Genomic DNA, 13,920 nt, shown 5'->3' with positions numbered 1-13,920 from the left:
TACAGTACTCTCCCGAACACACCAGCTCACTCCAGCTCACTCCAGCTCTCACTACCTCACTCCAGATCACACAGCACTCTCCTGAACACACCAGTGCACTCTCGCTCACTCCAGCTCCCTTCAGCACTGTCCTGCTCAGCCCAGCTCACTGTACCTCACTCCTGCTCCCACTGCACTCTCCAGCTCCCTCAAGCACCCCCAGCACTCTCCCAATCACTCCAGCTCAATCTAGCTCACTCCAGCTCTCCCGCTAACTCCCGCACTCTCCCGCTCAATCCAGCTCTCACCTGTTCTGTTGTCAGTGTCCCAATCCTCCGGCATGGACCCTCCTGATGCAGAAGCGAGGGAGTGAGACACACTGAGGCACGACTGGCACGGAGAGATTATGGGTTGCTGCATTACTGGAGGAGTTTGTGAATGAAACTAATCATTAGAATTGCCGCATTCAGACAGAAGGATGGTCATTGATGAAGCAGCTGAAATTGATGGGCTGAGATCATGAATGTGTTGTCACCTCTCAAATCCGTGCCCATCTTTCCCGCAGCTTCATGTTTGCATCTCTCCAATCAGGTTTCCGCCCATCTCACAGCACTAAGCACAGCGCTCAGTGCGGCATCGGCAGCGGGTGGAGGCGGAGCAGCGCGGCAGAGCGACTACAAGAGGCCCCAGAGGCTCAGGTAGGCCTCAGTGCGGCATCGGCAGCGGGTGGAGGTGGAGCAGCGCGGCACAGCGACGACAGGAGGCCCCAGAGGCTCAGATAGGCCTCAGTGCGGCAGTGGTTGGAGGCGGAGCAGCGCGGCAGAGCGGCTACAAGAGGCCCCATAGGCTCAGGTAGGCCACAGTGCGGCAGCTGTTGGAGGCGAAGCAGCGCGGCACAGCGACGACAAGAGGCCCCAGAGGCTCAGGTAGGCCTCAGTGCGGCAGCGGGTGGAGGCGGAGCAGCGCGGCAGAGCGACTACAAGAGGCCCCATAGGCTCAGGTAGGCCTCACCAATCTTCAATCTCAGGCAAGGAGAGAGGGAAAAAGTATTCAAGGTGTGACGGCACCACAAAACAGGTAGGTGATTGGTTGGAGTATTTCTCTCGTTTTAAAACTTTAAGTCTGTGGTTTATAGATTTTAAGGTTGCTGTGGTGTACCAAGGCCTTTCTGGTGTAGAGTGACTGTTGGTAAACCATTTAACTGGTGTAACTAGAGGGATTGATTTAATTTAAATCCAATTAATGAAAGGGGATACTAGCATCTAAAATCGGGCAGAGGGTGTCCATAACTAACAATAAAAAATTTAATTAATTACATAGAATGGAGCAGGTGATGTGTTACTGTTGCGAGATGTGGGAGCCGGTGAACACCTATTGAGGCTCACGGTGATTGCGTCTCTGACAAGTGTCTGCTGCTCAAGGAACTCCAGCTCCGTGTTGATGAGCTGGAGTCAGATCTTCAGACACTGTGACACATCAATGAGGGGGAGAAGTACCTGGACACTGTGGATCAGGAGGTGGTCACACCTATGAAGTTAAGTAATTCAGATGTAGCCCATGGTCAGGGACAGGACGGTGTGACTACGAGTGAGGCAGGTACGGGGATGCAGGAGGTAGAGCTGGAGGAGCCGCAGCCCTTGCTCTTGACCAACAGGTTCGAGGTTCTTACTCCCTGTGGGGACGGGAGCAGGGACTGCAGGTAGGATGAGCAACCTGGCCACAGCACCATGGAACGGGGGGCCATTCAAGAGGGGGGAGTAACTCGGAATGTTGTCGTGGTGGGGGATAGTATTATTAGGGGGATAGATAGAGTTCTCTGCAGCCGAGAGCGAGAGTCCCGAAGGCTGTGTTGCCTACCCGGTGCCAGGGTTAAGGACATCTCCTCTGGGCTGGAAAGAAACTTGCAATGGGAGGGGGTGGATCCAGTTGTCGTGGTCAATGTTGGTACAAACGACGTAGATAGGACTAGTAAGCCGGTTCTGTTAAAGGAGTATGAGAAGCTAGGGGTCAAATTAAAAAAGAGAACCTCAAGGATAATAATCTCTGGATTATTACCTGAGCCACGAGCGAATTTGGCTAGGACAAATACAATTAGAGAGTTAAATGCGTGGCTCAAAGACTCGTGTGGGAGAAATGGGTTTTGCTTCCTGGGACACTGGCACCAGTACTGGGGCAGGAGGGAGCTGTTCCGTTAGGTTGGGCTTCACTTGGCCAGTGCTGGGACTTGAGTCCTGGCAGATCATATAACTAGGGCTGTAAAGAGGGCTTTAAACTAACTAGTGGGGTGGAGTTTCCAAGAGAGCAAACAATAAAAATGACAACAAAGAAGGTCATAGACATAGGTAGCATTGGGGAAATTAAAAACCAGAGCGTGTCAGGAAGGGGCAGAAGGCATGGAGTAAAAGGTGAAGTAATAAAAAGGGCAAAAGCAGGAACTAAGTGTCACAAAACATATTTGAAAGTTCTCTATCTGAATGCACGTAGCATTCGTAACAAAATAGACGAGTAAATGGCACAAATAACTACATATGGGAATGCTCATGTGGCCATTACAGAAACATGGCTGCAGGGTGACAATGCCTGGGAATTAAACATACCAGGTTATTTAACGAACAGGAAGGACAGGCAGGAAGGAAGGGGAGGTGGGGTGGCTATGTTAATAAAGGAAGGAATTACTGTAATACAGAGAAATTATATTGGGTCAAATGATTAGGATAATGAAACAGTTTGGTTGGAGGTAAGGAATAATAAGGGGAAAAAAACACTAGTTGGCGTAGTCTATTGCCCTCCGAACAGTTGCAACTCTGTTGGACGGAGTATCAATCAGGAAGTAGTTTAAGCTTGTAATAAGGGATCATCTATAATTATGGGAGATTTTAACTATCTTATTAAATGGACAAATCAAATTGGGCAGGGCTGCCTTGAGGATGAGTTCATTGAGTGTATTAGGGATGGGTTTCTTGAGCAGTATGTAACTGAACCGGCCAGGGGCAAGCAACCTTAGATCTGGTCCTGTGTAACGAGACAGGATTAATTAAAAATGTCCTAGTAAAGGATCCCCTTGGAATGAGTGACCATAACATGGTTGAATTCCATATTCAATTAGAGGGTGAGAAGCTTGGATCTCAAACAAGCGTGCTAAGCTTGAATAAAGGAGACTATGAAGGTATGAGAGAGGAATTGAGTAGAGTGGATTGGGACAATAGATTAAAGGGTAAGACGACACATGATCAGTGGTGTACATTTAACGAGTTATTTTACGACATCCAAAAAAAAATATTCCACTGAGAAGAAAAGGGTGTAAAAGAAAAGACAGCCATCCATGGCAAAGTAAAGCAATTAAGGATAGTATTCGACTAAAAACAAGGGCATATAAGGTAGCCAAATCTAGTGGGAGGATAGAGGATTGGGAAAACTTTAAAAGACAGCAAAAAATAACAAAAAGATTGATTAAGAAAGGGAAGATAGATTATGAAAGTAAATTAGCAAAAAATATCAAAACAGATGGTAAGAGTTATTATAGTTAAATAAAAAGAAAACGGGTAGCTAAAGTAAATGTTGGTCCCTTAGAGGATGAGACTGGGAAATTAATGGTGGGAAATATGGAGATGGCAAAAACACTGAATGAATATTTTGTATCATTCTTTACAGTAGAAGAGACTAAGAATAGCCCAACACTGGACAAACAGGGGGCTATAGGGGAGGAGGAGCTAAACACGATCAAAATCAGTAAGGAAGTGCTACTCGGTAAAATAATGGGACTCAAGGCGGATAATCACGTGGACCTGATGGCTTACATCCTAGGGTCTTGAGGGAAGTGGCGGTAGGGATTGTGGATGCATTGGTAATAATTTTCCAAAACTCCCTGGATTCAGCAAAGTTCCCGGCAGACTGGAAAACTGCTAATGTAACGCCCTTATTTAAAAAGGGCTGTAGACAGAAGGCGGGAATCTATAAACCGGTTAGCCTAACATCAGTGGTAGGTAAAATATTGGAGTCCATTATTAAGGAGACAGTAACAGGACATTTGGATAATCATAATTTAATAGGACAAAGTCAGCATGGTTTTATGAAGGGGAAGTCATGTTTGGCAAATTTGCTGGAGTTCTTTGAGGATGTAACATACAGGGTTGATAAAGGGGAACCAGTGGACGTAGTGTATTTAGACTTCCAACAGGCATTTGACAAGGTGCCACACAAAAGATTATTGCTTAAGATAAAAAATCACGGGATTGGCGGTAATGTTCTGGCATGGATAGAGGATTGGATATCTAACAGAAGGCAGAGAGTTGGGTTAAATGGTTCATTCTCGGACTGGCAATCAGTAACTAGTGGTGTTCCACAGGGGTCAGTGCTGGGTGCCCAACTCTTTACAATCTATATTAACGATTTGGAGGAGGGGACCAAGTTTAATATATCAAAGTTTGCAGATGATACTAAGATGGGAGGGAAAGTAGTGAGTGAGGAGGACATAAAAAACCTGCAAGGGGACATAGACAGGCTAAATAAGTGGGCAGAGATTTGGCAGATGGAATACAATACTGGAAAGTGTGAGGTTATGCACTTTGGCAGGAATAATCGTAGAGCAAGTTATTAACTTAATGGCAAGAAACTGGAAAGTACTGAAGTACAAAGGGATCTGGGGGTCCTGCTGCACGAAACACAAAAGGTTAGTATGCAGGTGCAGCAAGTGTTTAAGAAGGCCAATGGAATGTTGGCTTTCATTGCTAGGGGGATAGAATATAGAAATAGGGAGGTATTACTTCAGTTGTGCAAGGTATTGGTGAGACCGCACCTGGAATACTGCATACAGTTTTGGTGTCCTACTTAAGAAAAGACATACTTGCTCTCGAGTCAGTACAAAGAAGGTTCACTCAGTTAATCCCGGGGTTGAGGGGATGGACATATGAGGAGAGGTTGAGTCGATTGGGACTCTACTCATTGGAGTTCAGAAGAATGAGATGCGATCTTATTGAAACATATAAGATTGTGAAGGGGTTGGATCGGGTAGATGCGGGGAGGATGTTCCCGATGATGGGTGAAACTAGAACTAGGGGGCATAGTCTTAGAATAAGGGGCTGCTCTTTCAAAACTGAGATGAGGAGGAACTACTTCACTCAGAGGTTGGTAGGTCCATGGAATATGCTGCCCCAAAAAGCTGTAGAAGCTACATCATTGCATAAATTTAAAACAGAAATAGACAGTTTCCTAGAAGTAAAGGGAATAATGGGTTATGGGGAGCGGGCAGGAATTTGGACATGAGTCTAGGTTCGGAACGGTCCTGGCCCTGTGGATAGCGGAGCGGGCCCAGGGGCCGTGTAGCCTGATCCTGCTCCTATTTCGTGTGTCTAATTCTGTTAGATTCAGGAGATTGTTATGTGATAGTAGATTGGCGGTTAGGATCAGATCAGCCATGATCTTATTGAATTGCGGTACAGGCTCGAGGGGCCGATTGGCCAAATCCTGCTCCTATTTCTTATATTCTTATGTAAAACGGCCCCATAAAATCACAAATGACATCCTCTGTGACTTTGACCTTGGTGAACTGTTTTTCCTCGTCCATCTCAACCAGACTGCAGCCTTTGACACGGTTGGCCACTCCATCCTCCTCCAACGACTCCCCACTGTTGTCCAGCGGGGTGGGACTGCCCTCTACTGCTACGACACTTACTACCTAATTGGAGCCGGTGAATCTCCTTTAATGGCTTCTCGTCCCACTCCAGCACCGTCACCTCAGGTTTCCCCCAAGGATCTATTCTTGGCCCCCTGCTAGTTCTCCTCTACATGCTGCCCCTCGGAGAAATCATTCGAAAACACATCATCCTTTTCCACATGTACTCTGATATCACCACCACCTCTCTCGACCACTCCACTGCCTATGATTTGTCACTTTGACATCCAGTTCTGTCTGTGGAGAAACTTCGTCCTGTTAAATATTGGGGGAAAAAATGCCATTGTCCTCGGTCCCCGCCACACACTCTCTTCACTAGCTTCGGACGCCAGCTCTCCCCCTGGCCACTGACTGAGGCTGATCCACACTCTTTGCAGCCTCAGTGTTCTATTCAAGCCGGAGGTGAACTTCCGACCAAAATCTAACATCGCCCGACTCTGCCCCCACCTCAGCTTATCTGCTGCTGAAACCCTCATCCATGACTTTGTTACTTCTAGACTCGCCTATTCCAATGCTCTCCTTGCCGGCCTCCCATCTTTCACCCTCCGTAAAATTCAGCTGTTGTCTATATCCTGACTGGCACCAAATCCCGTTCACCCATCACCCCCCTGCACTCGATGAATTACGTTGGCTCTCCGTCTGGCATCTCCTCGATTTTAGAATTATCTTTCTTGTGTTCAAATCCCTCTTACCTCCCTATCTCTGTAACTAGCTCCAGCCCTCTGACTCTTGCAAAACTACCCGCTGCAGGCCTCTCTTCATCCCACTATTGGCGGCCATGCCTTCAGCCACCTAGGGCCCACACTCTGGGATCCCCAACGCCTCTACATCACCCGTTCCTCCTCTAAAACCCACCGCTTTAAACACAGCCTTCTGTCACCCCTCCTCATATCTACTTCGACTGGGCTCTGATCTAATTTGTCTGCTTACTGCCTGGGGTCGTTTCGCTGTGTTCAAACCATTGCAGACATCGAATTTCTTATTGTGGAGAAGTGGTGATTCTGGGCGGATCTCGAAGTGAGGGTGGGTATTTTGCCCTTGCAGCGCATTCCTATGCAGAGCTAGACAGGTAGCTAACAACTTGATATCTTCCCATAAAAATCACAAGGCTTGACTTTTCTTGTAAAATTTACTGAAAGATTCTTATTGTGCAACTGAAATACAATACAGAAATGGAAGCACACATTAGTACACAAGCACATAACTGATATGCATACACAAATTTAGGTACGCCTGAGCAACACAGTACATTTGGCATGTAACTTAACAAAATACGTGGAAACACAGCTTACTGTGAATATACATTTAGCAAACTGAAAGGCAGTCTCTTACATTCACCTAAAGGAAGGCAGCACAGTGGGTGAGCAGGATATCGATAAGCAGGTTATTAGCCAGATTAACAGTGTGTGAATTATTGGTGAGCGGTTTAAGATTGATGACATTATTGATGATTTCTTCCATCACTTTACTGTGGATTGGGAGTGGAATGATTGGGCAATGATTTATTCCTTTTATGTGGATTGGACATACCCGGGTAATCAGCCACGTTGTGGGGTAGATGAACCCCTGCCCTTCTGACTCGGAGGCAAGTGTGCTACCCACTAGCCACGGTTGACACTTGAGGTAATTTATTCAACAACGGATGAAGCGGCAAATCACTAGTCTGGATATAACACACCCGTGTATCCTTATCATAGAATCATCGAAATTTACAGCACAGAAGGAGGCCATTCGGCTCATCCTGTCTGTGCCAGGCGACAAGAGCTATCCAATCTAATCCCACATTCCAGCTCTTGGTCCGTAGCCCTGTAGGTTATGGCACTTCAGGTGCATATCCAAGTACTTTTTATTGGTGATGAGGGTTTCTGCCTCGACCACCTTTTGAGGCAGTGAGTTCCAGATTCTGGGTGAAAATATTTCACCTCAGCTCCCCTCTCAACCTCCGACCAATTACTTTAAAACTATGCCCCCTGGTTATTGACCCTGCTGCTAAGGGAAATAAATCCTTCCTATCCAATCTATCTAGGCCCTTCATAATTTTATACAGCTCAATTAGGCCTCCGTTCGGCCTCCTCTGTTCCAAAGAAAACAACCCCAGCCCATCCAATCGTTCCTCATAGCTAAAATTCCCCAGCCCAAGCAACATCCTCGTAAATCTCCTCCGCACCTTTCATAGTGCAATCACATCCTTCCTTTAATGTGGTGACCTGAACGGCACACAGTATTCTCGCTATGGCCTAACTAGTGTTTTATACAGTTCAAGCATAACCTCCCTGCTCTTCTATTCTATGCCTCAGCTAATAACGGAAAGTATGCCCTATGCCTTCTTAACCACCTTATCTACCTGTCCTGCTACTTTCAGGGATATGTGGACCTGCTCTCCAAGGTCCCTCTGATCTTCTGTACTTCTCAGTGTCCTACCATTTAATGTGTATCCCTTTGCATTGTTAGCACTCCACAAATGCATTACCTCACACTTCTCCGAATTGAATTGCATTTGTCTCTGTTCTGCCCACCTGACCAGTCCATTGATAAATTCCTGCAGCCTGAAGCCTTGTACTGCCCACACTCCTGTCCAGCATCTCGAAAGTGATACGGCACAATTCAAACACTGAACAATTTTATAAATATCGAGGCATGGCCTCTTGCGACTGCGAGCCATGCGTGAGCCACGCTTTAACATTCCCGTCCCCAGATCCCATGGGATCATCGCTGGTCTCCTGCAGTCACTCCGGCAGAAAGCCCAGCGACACTGACGGGGATTGGATGGAGAGACCAGTGGGTGGGACTTCCAAACTGGACTCCGTGATTCACCAACCAGTAACAATGGGAACGAGTTTAAGAAAGCCCCAAGGTTTATTACGCTTGTGGCATATAATGTCTGGATTGAGTCAGTTGCGGCTCAGTGGGTCGGAATCTCGTTTCTGAGTCAAAAGGTTGTGGGTTCATAGTCCCACTTCGGAGACTTAAACATAAAAATCCAGGCTGACACTGCCAGTGCAGTACCGAGGGAACGCTGCACTGTTGGAAGGGCAGTACAGAGGGAGGGCTGCACTGTCGGAGGGGCGGTACTGAGGGAGCACTGCACTGTCGGAGGGGCGGTTATCAGGGAGCGCTGCAATGTTGGAGGGGCGGATCTGAAGGAGCGCTGCACTGTTGGAGGGGCAGTACTGAGGGAGCACTGCACTGTCAGGGGGGCTGTGCTAAGCGATTGCCACACTGTCGGAGGGGCAGAACTGAGGGAGTGCTGCAATGTCGGAGGGGCTGTATTGAGGGGCTGCTGCACTCTCGGATGGGCAATAACATGGGAGCGCTGCACTGTTAGAGGGACACTACTGAGGGAGTGCTGCAATGTCATCGGGGCAGTACTGAGGGAGCGATGCACTTTCAGACGGGCAGTACAGAGGGAGCGCTGCATTGTTGGAGGGGCCGTACTGAGGGAGCGCTGCACTGTCGGAGGGGCAGTACTGAGGGAGCACTGCATTTTCGGGGGCAGTACTGAGGGAGTGTTTCACTGTTGGAGGGGCAGTACTGACTGAACTCTGCACTGTCGGATGGGAAGTAGTACTGAGAGAGCGCTGCACTGTCGAACGGAACGTACTGAGTGAGCGCTGCGCTATCGGATTTGCAGTACTGAGGGTGCGCTGCACTGTTGGGGGGTCAGTACTGAGGGATAGCCACACTGTTGGAGGGGCAGTACTGAGGGTGCGACGTAGAGCTGGAGGGCCAGTACTGAGGGCGCACTGCACTATTGTGTCTGTACTGAGGGAACACTTCAATGTCGGAGGGTCTGCACTGAGGGAGTGCCGCACTGTCGGAGGGGCAGTACTGAGGGAGCGCTGTACTGTCAGAGGGGCAGTACTGAGGGAGCGCTGCGCTATTGGAGTGTCAGTACTGAGGGAGCGCTGCAGTGTCGGTGTGTCAGTACTGAGGGAGCGCTGCACTGTTGGAGGTGCAGGACTGAGGGAGCGCAGCACTCTCGGAGGGGCAGGACTGTGGGAGTGCTGCACAGTTGGAGGGTCAGTACTGATGAGGTGCTGCACTATCGTAGGCGAAGTACTGAGGCACCACTGCACCGTCGGAAGTGAGGGAGTGCCGCACTGTAGGAGGTGCCGTCTTTCTGATGAGACATTAAACTGAGGCATTAGTCTGTTCTCTCAGGTGGATGTGAACAATCCCAAGGCCACTATTCGAAAGAGTGTAGGATCATTCTCCCTGGTGTCCTGGGCCAATATTTATCCCTCAATCAACATGACTAAAGAACAGATTAACTGGCCATACCACATTGCTGTTTGTGGGAGCTCGATGTGCGCGAACTGTCTTCCACGTGTCCTACATTACAACAGTGACTGCATTTCAAAAAGTACATCATTGGCTGTGAAGAGTTTTGGAAGTCCTGAGGTGGTGAATGGTGGTATAGAAATGCAAGTCTTTTAAAATGATTTTGTAACATAGTGATGGGTGTGTGGATTTCAGTATCATATTCCGCATTTTCAGTCAATGCTGCTACCCGCTGGTGTCCGATAGACAGAGCAGTGCTATAAATGTACAGGGGCTGAGGGCACTGGTTCTCTCCTGCCTCTGTCAGCAGTGCCAGTGCCCGCTTAATCATTGCCTTGGGCTCATTTATCTTCTGCAGTCTCGGCAGCCTTTCCTCCAGTCTTTGGACCCCACAGATGTGGAAGCCGGGCTGGTGAGCTGCCGCCCAATTGCTCGGTCCTCGATGGGCTGCATGTTCTTAATCTGTAGCTGACTCGCTGTGCATCAGTCTGGAGGGTCATATTCCAGTGGTGGGCGAGGACAGCACACAACCATCTGAGGAAAGCCCTGGGGCTGACAGCGTGCTTCATTCCACAGAGAACCGCGGTTATCAGGCATTACCTGTAATCACCATCCAACCAGGGGTATCCGGGTATCACCTGTCATCAGTGTTCCACCAGCGGTAACTGGGCATTACCTGTAATCACCATCACACCAGGGGTATCTGGGCATTACCTGTAATCACCATCCCACCAGAGGTATCTGGGCATTACATGCAATCACTGTCGCACCAGGAGTATCTGGGCATTAACTGTCTTCATTGTCCCACCAGGGGTATCTGGTCATTAGCTGTAATGACTCTCCCAACAGGATTATCCGGGCATTACCAGTAATCATCTTCACACCAGTGGTATCTGGGCATTACCAGTAATCACGGTCCAACAAGAGGTTACCGGGCATTATCTCTAATCACTGTCCCACCAGCGGTATCTGTGCATTACCTTTAATCACTGTCCCATCAGGGGTAACTGGGCATTACCTGTAATCACCATTCTACCAGGAGTATCTGGGCATTACCTGTAATCACCATCCCACCAGGGGTATCTGGGCATTACCTGCAATCACTGTCCCAGCAGTGGTACCTGGGCATTAACTATATTCACTGTCCCACCAGGGGTATCTGAGCATTAGCTGTAATGACTCTCCCACCAGGATTATCCGGGCATTACCAGTAATCACCTTCAAACCAGTGGTATATGGGCATTACCAGTAATCACAGTCCAACAAGGGGTATCCGGGCATTACCTTCAATCACTGTCCCACCAAGGGTATCTGTGCATTACCTGTAATCACCTTCCCACCAGGGGCATCTGGGCATGACCTGTAATCGCTGTCCCACCAGGGGTATCTGGCCATTACCTGTAATCACTGTCCCACCAGTGGTATCTGGGCATTACCTGTATATACCGTCCCACCAGGGGTATCCGGGCATTACCTGTAATCAATGTCCCACCAGCGGTATCTGGGAATTACCTTCAATCACCTTCACACCAGGGGTTTCCAGGTATCACCTGTAATCACTGTCCCACCAGGGGTATCTCGGCATCACCTGGAATACCCTTCACACCAGGGATATCTGGTCATTTTCTGTAATCACTGTCCCAGCAGTGGTATCGGGCATTACCTGTAATCACCTTCACAACAGTTGTATCCAGGCATTACCTCTAATCAGCAACACACCAGTGGTATCTGGGCGTTTCCTATAATCACCGTCCAACCAGGGGTATCAGGGATTTACCAGTAATCACTGTCACACCAGGAGTATCTGGGCATTACCGGGAATCACCTTCGCACCAGGGGTCTCCGGGCCTTAACAGCAATCACTGATACACCACGGGTATCTGGGCATTACCTGTAATCACTGTCCCACCAGGGTTATCTGGGAATTACCTGTATTCATCATCACACCAGGGGTATCTGGGCATTACCTGCAATCAATATCCCAACAGGGGTGTCTGGGCATTTCCAGTATTCACCGTCCCACCAGGGCTATACGGGCATTAACTGTAATCAACGTCCCACCAGTGGTATCCGGGATTTGCCTGTATTCGCTGTCCCACCAGGGGTTTCTGGGCATTACCTATAATCACCTTCACATGAGTGGTATCCAGGCATTACCTGTAAGCACCGTCCCAACAGGGGTACCTGGGCCTTACCTGTAATGACAGTCCCACCAGGGGTATCCGGCATTACCTGTAATCACTGTCCCGCCAGGGTTATCTCGGCATTTCCTGTAAGCACTGTCCCACCAGGGGTATCTGGGCATTACCTGTTAGCACTGTCCCACCAGGGGTATGTGGGCATTACCTGTAATCATTGCCCCACCAGGGGTATCTGGGCATTACGTCTAAGCACTGTCACAGCAGGGGTGTCTGGGCATTACATGTAACCACCGTCCAACAATGAGTATCCAGGCATTACCTGTAATCACCGTCCCACCAGGGGTATCCTTGCATTACCAGTAATCATTGTCCCACCAGGGGTGGCTGGGCATTACCTGTAATCACGTTCTGGCCAGGTATATCCTGGAATTACCTGCAATGGATAGCAGCAGGGCTATCCTGTCATGGCAGCAAGTATTTATCAAAATTAGCAGATAATATGAAAGGTTTGTTAGCTAGATTTATCACACTGGCCAATCCTGAGGCCAGTGGGAATGTCACTGAGATCTACTGTTGGGCTCCAGTGTGGACAGTCTTGTGCTGTGGATTAATGTCCACCAGTGTCAGATTACCACGGACCGAGGAGTCGTTCACGCCATCAGCCTTGCCCAGATTCAAGCAGATGTTGGATGGAAAGACGACAGTGAGCCGACTTGTGGGGCCAGATGATTAAGGCTTTACTCTGTGCTTATATTGTGTGTCTGTACCTTGGCCTTATCCTTGGTCAATAGCAGCAATGACAGGATTAACGATGAGGAGGGACTGTGTCAGAGGTGGATGGAAGCTCGTGGCAGCGGGTTCCGAGATGAGTCGGAGCCCTGCCATTAGAAACAAAGGGGCTTTGAGGAACATGGGCCAGGAAATCGGATATGGCCCGAAAACTGGCGGAGTCATGGCTCAGCACTACTTAGCTGTGTCTGGACAAAGTATTCTAAGTAGCACGCAAAATTCATGCTGAGTGCTCTTTTACATGATTATAGTGATGATCTCTGCACTAAATCCGCTGCTCATTGGTTTACCGCTCAACAGATGGGCCAATATCGGGTGCAGTCTAACTGCAAGTCATGTTTGGCATCTGCTTTCTGCACTACTTAAATGGGAGGTTCTTTAATGCAGCAGCACCTCATTATAATTCCATTTGTAGCGCCACTTGGAAGGTCTCGCTATATCAGAGCGCTCTCTTGCAACCTCAGCTTGCTGCCACCCACACTCAGACTGCTGCCACCATGGCTGTGTTTACCAGTGTCGAACGGGGCTTGCAGGGTGTCACAGCCGCTCAGCCATCTGGTCTCCAACAGATTGCTAGGAATGTTGATGCACCGCCCCGGGGGGAGCAGCAGTGGGTCTGGGGAGCAGGAACATGCTGCCCTCTCGCAGGATGACAGCATTCCTACTTCCACCTCTGCCCCTTCTCCATTGCCCTTGCTGCTGCCTGTCAGTCAGCCTAGGCTGCTGCCGCCCATGCCAAGGTGGTGCAGTCTCAGCCAGGCCTAGGGCCAGAGCTGCTCGAGGTCGTCCTGCAAAGCCATTTGCAATCTCGCCCACTGAATGTCAGCAGCCTTCCACCGGCCATTATGCAGCCACTGGGGGAGTTGTTCACAATTAACACAGGGCGGTAAGTTGAGCGGCGAACTCCAAAACACGTGGGATGTGCGGCGGCCACCATGTTTCCCTGACTCGGGCCTTAAGGGCCTGCGGTAAGACTGCGGATTTCTAGGCCTTGAAGCTTAACATTCAGCAGCGGGATTCCTCTACTTGGCCCAGTTGGAGCCTTTAATCGCTTTTCTC

This window comes from Somniosus microcephalus, unplaced genomic scaffold (genome assembly GCF_052327205.1).
Source record: "Somniosus microcephalus isolate GS21.2 unplaced genomic scaffold, FLI_Smic_1.0 unresolved_chr8, whole genome shotgun sequence".
Lineage (NCBI taxonomy): Eukaryota > Metazoa > Chordata > Chondrichthyes > Squaliformes > Somniosidae > Somniosus > Somniosus microcephalus.
Note: the sequence above shows the minus strand (reverse complement) of the source record.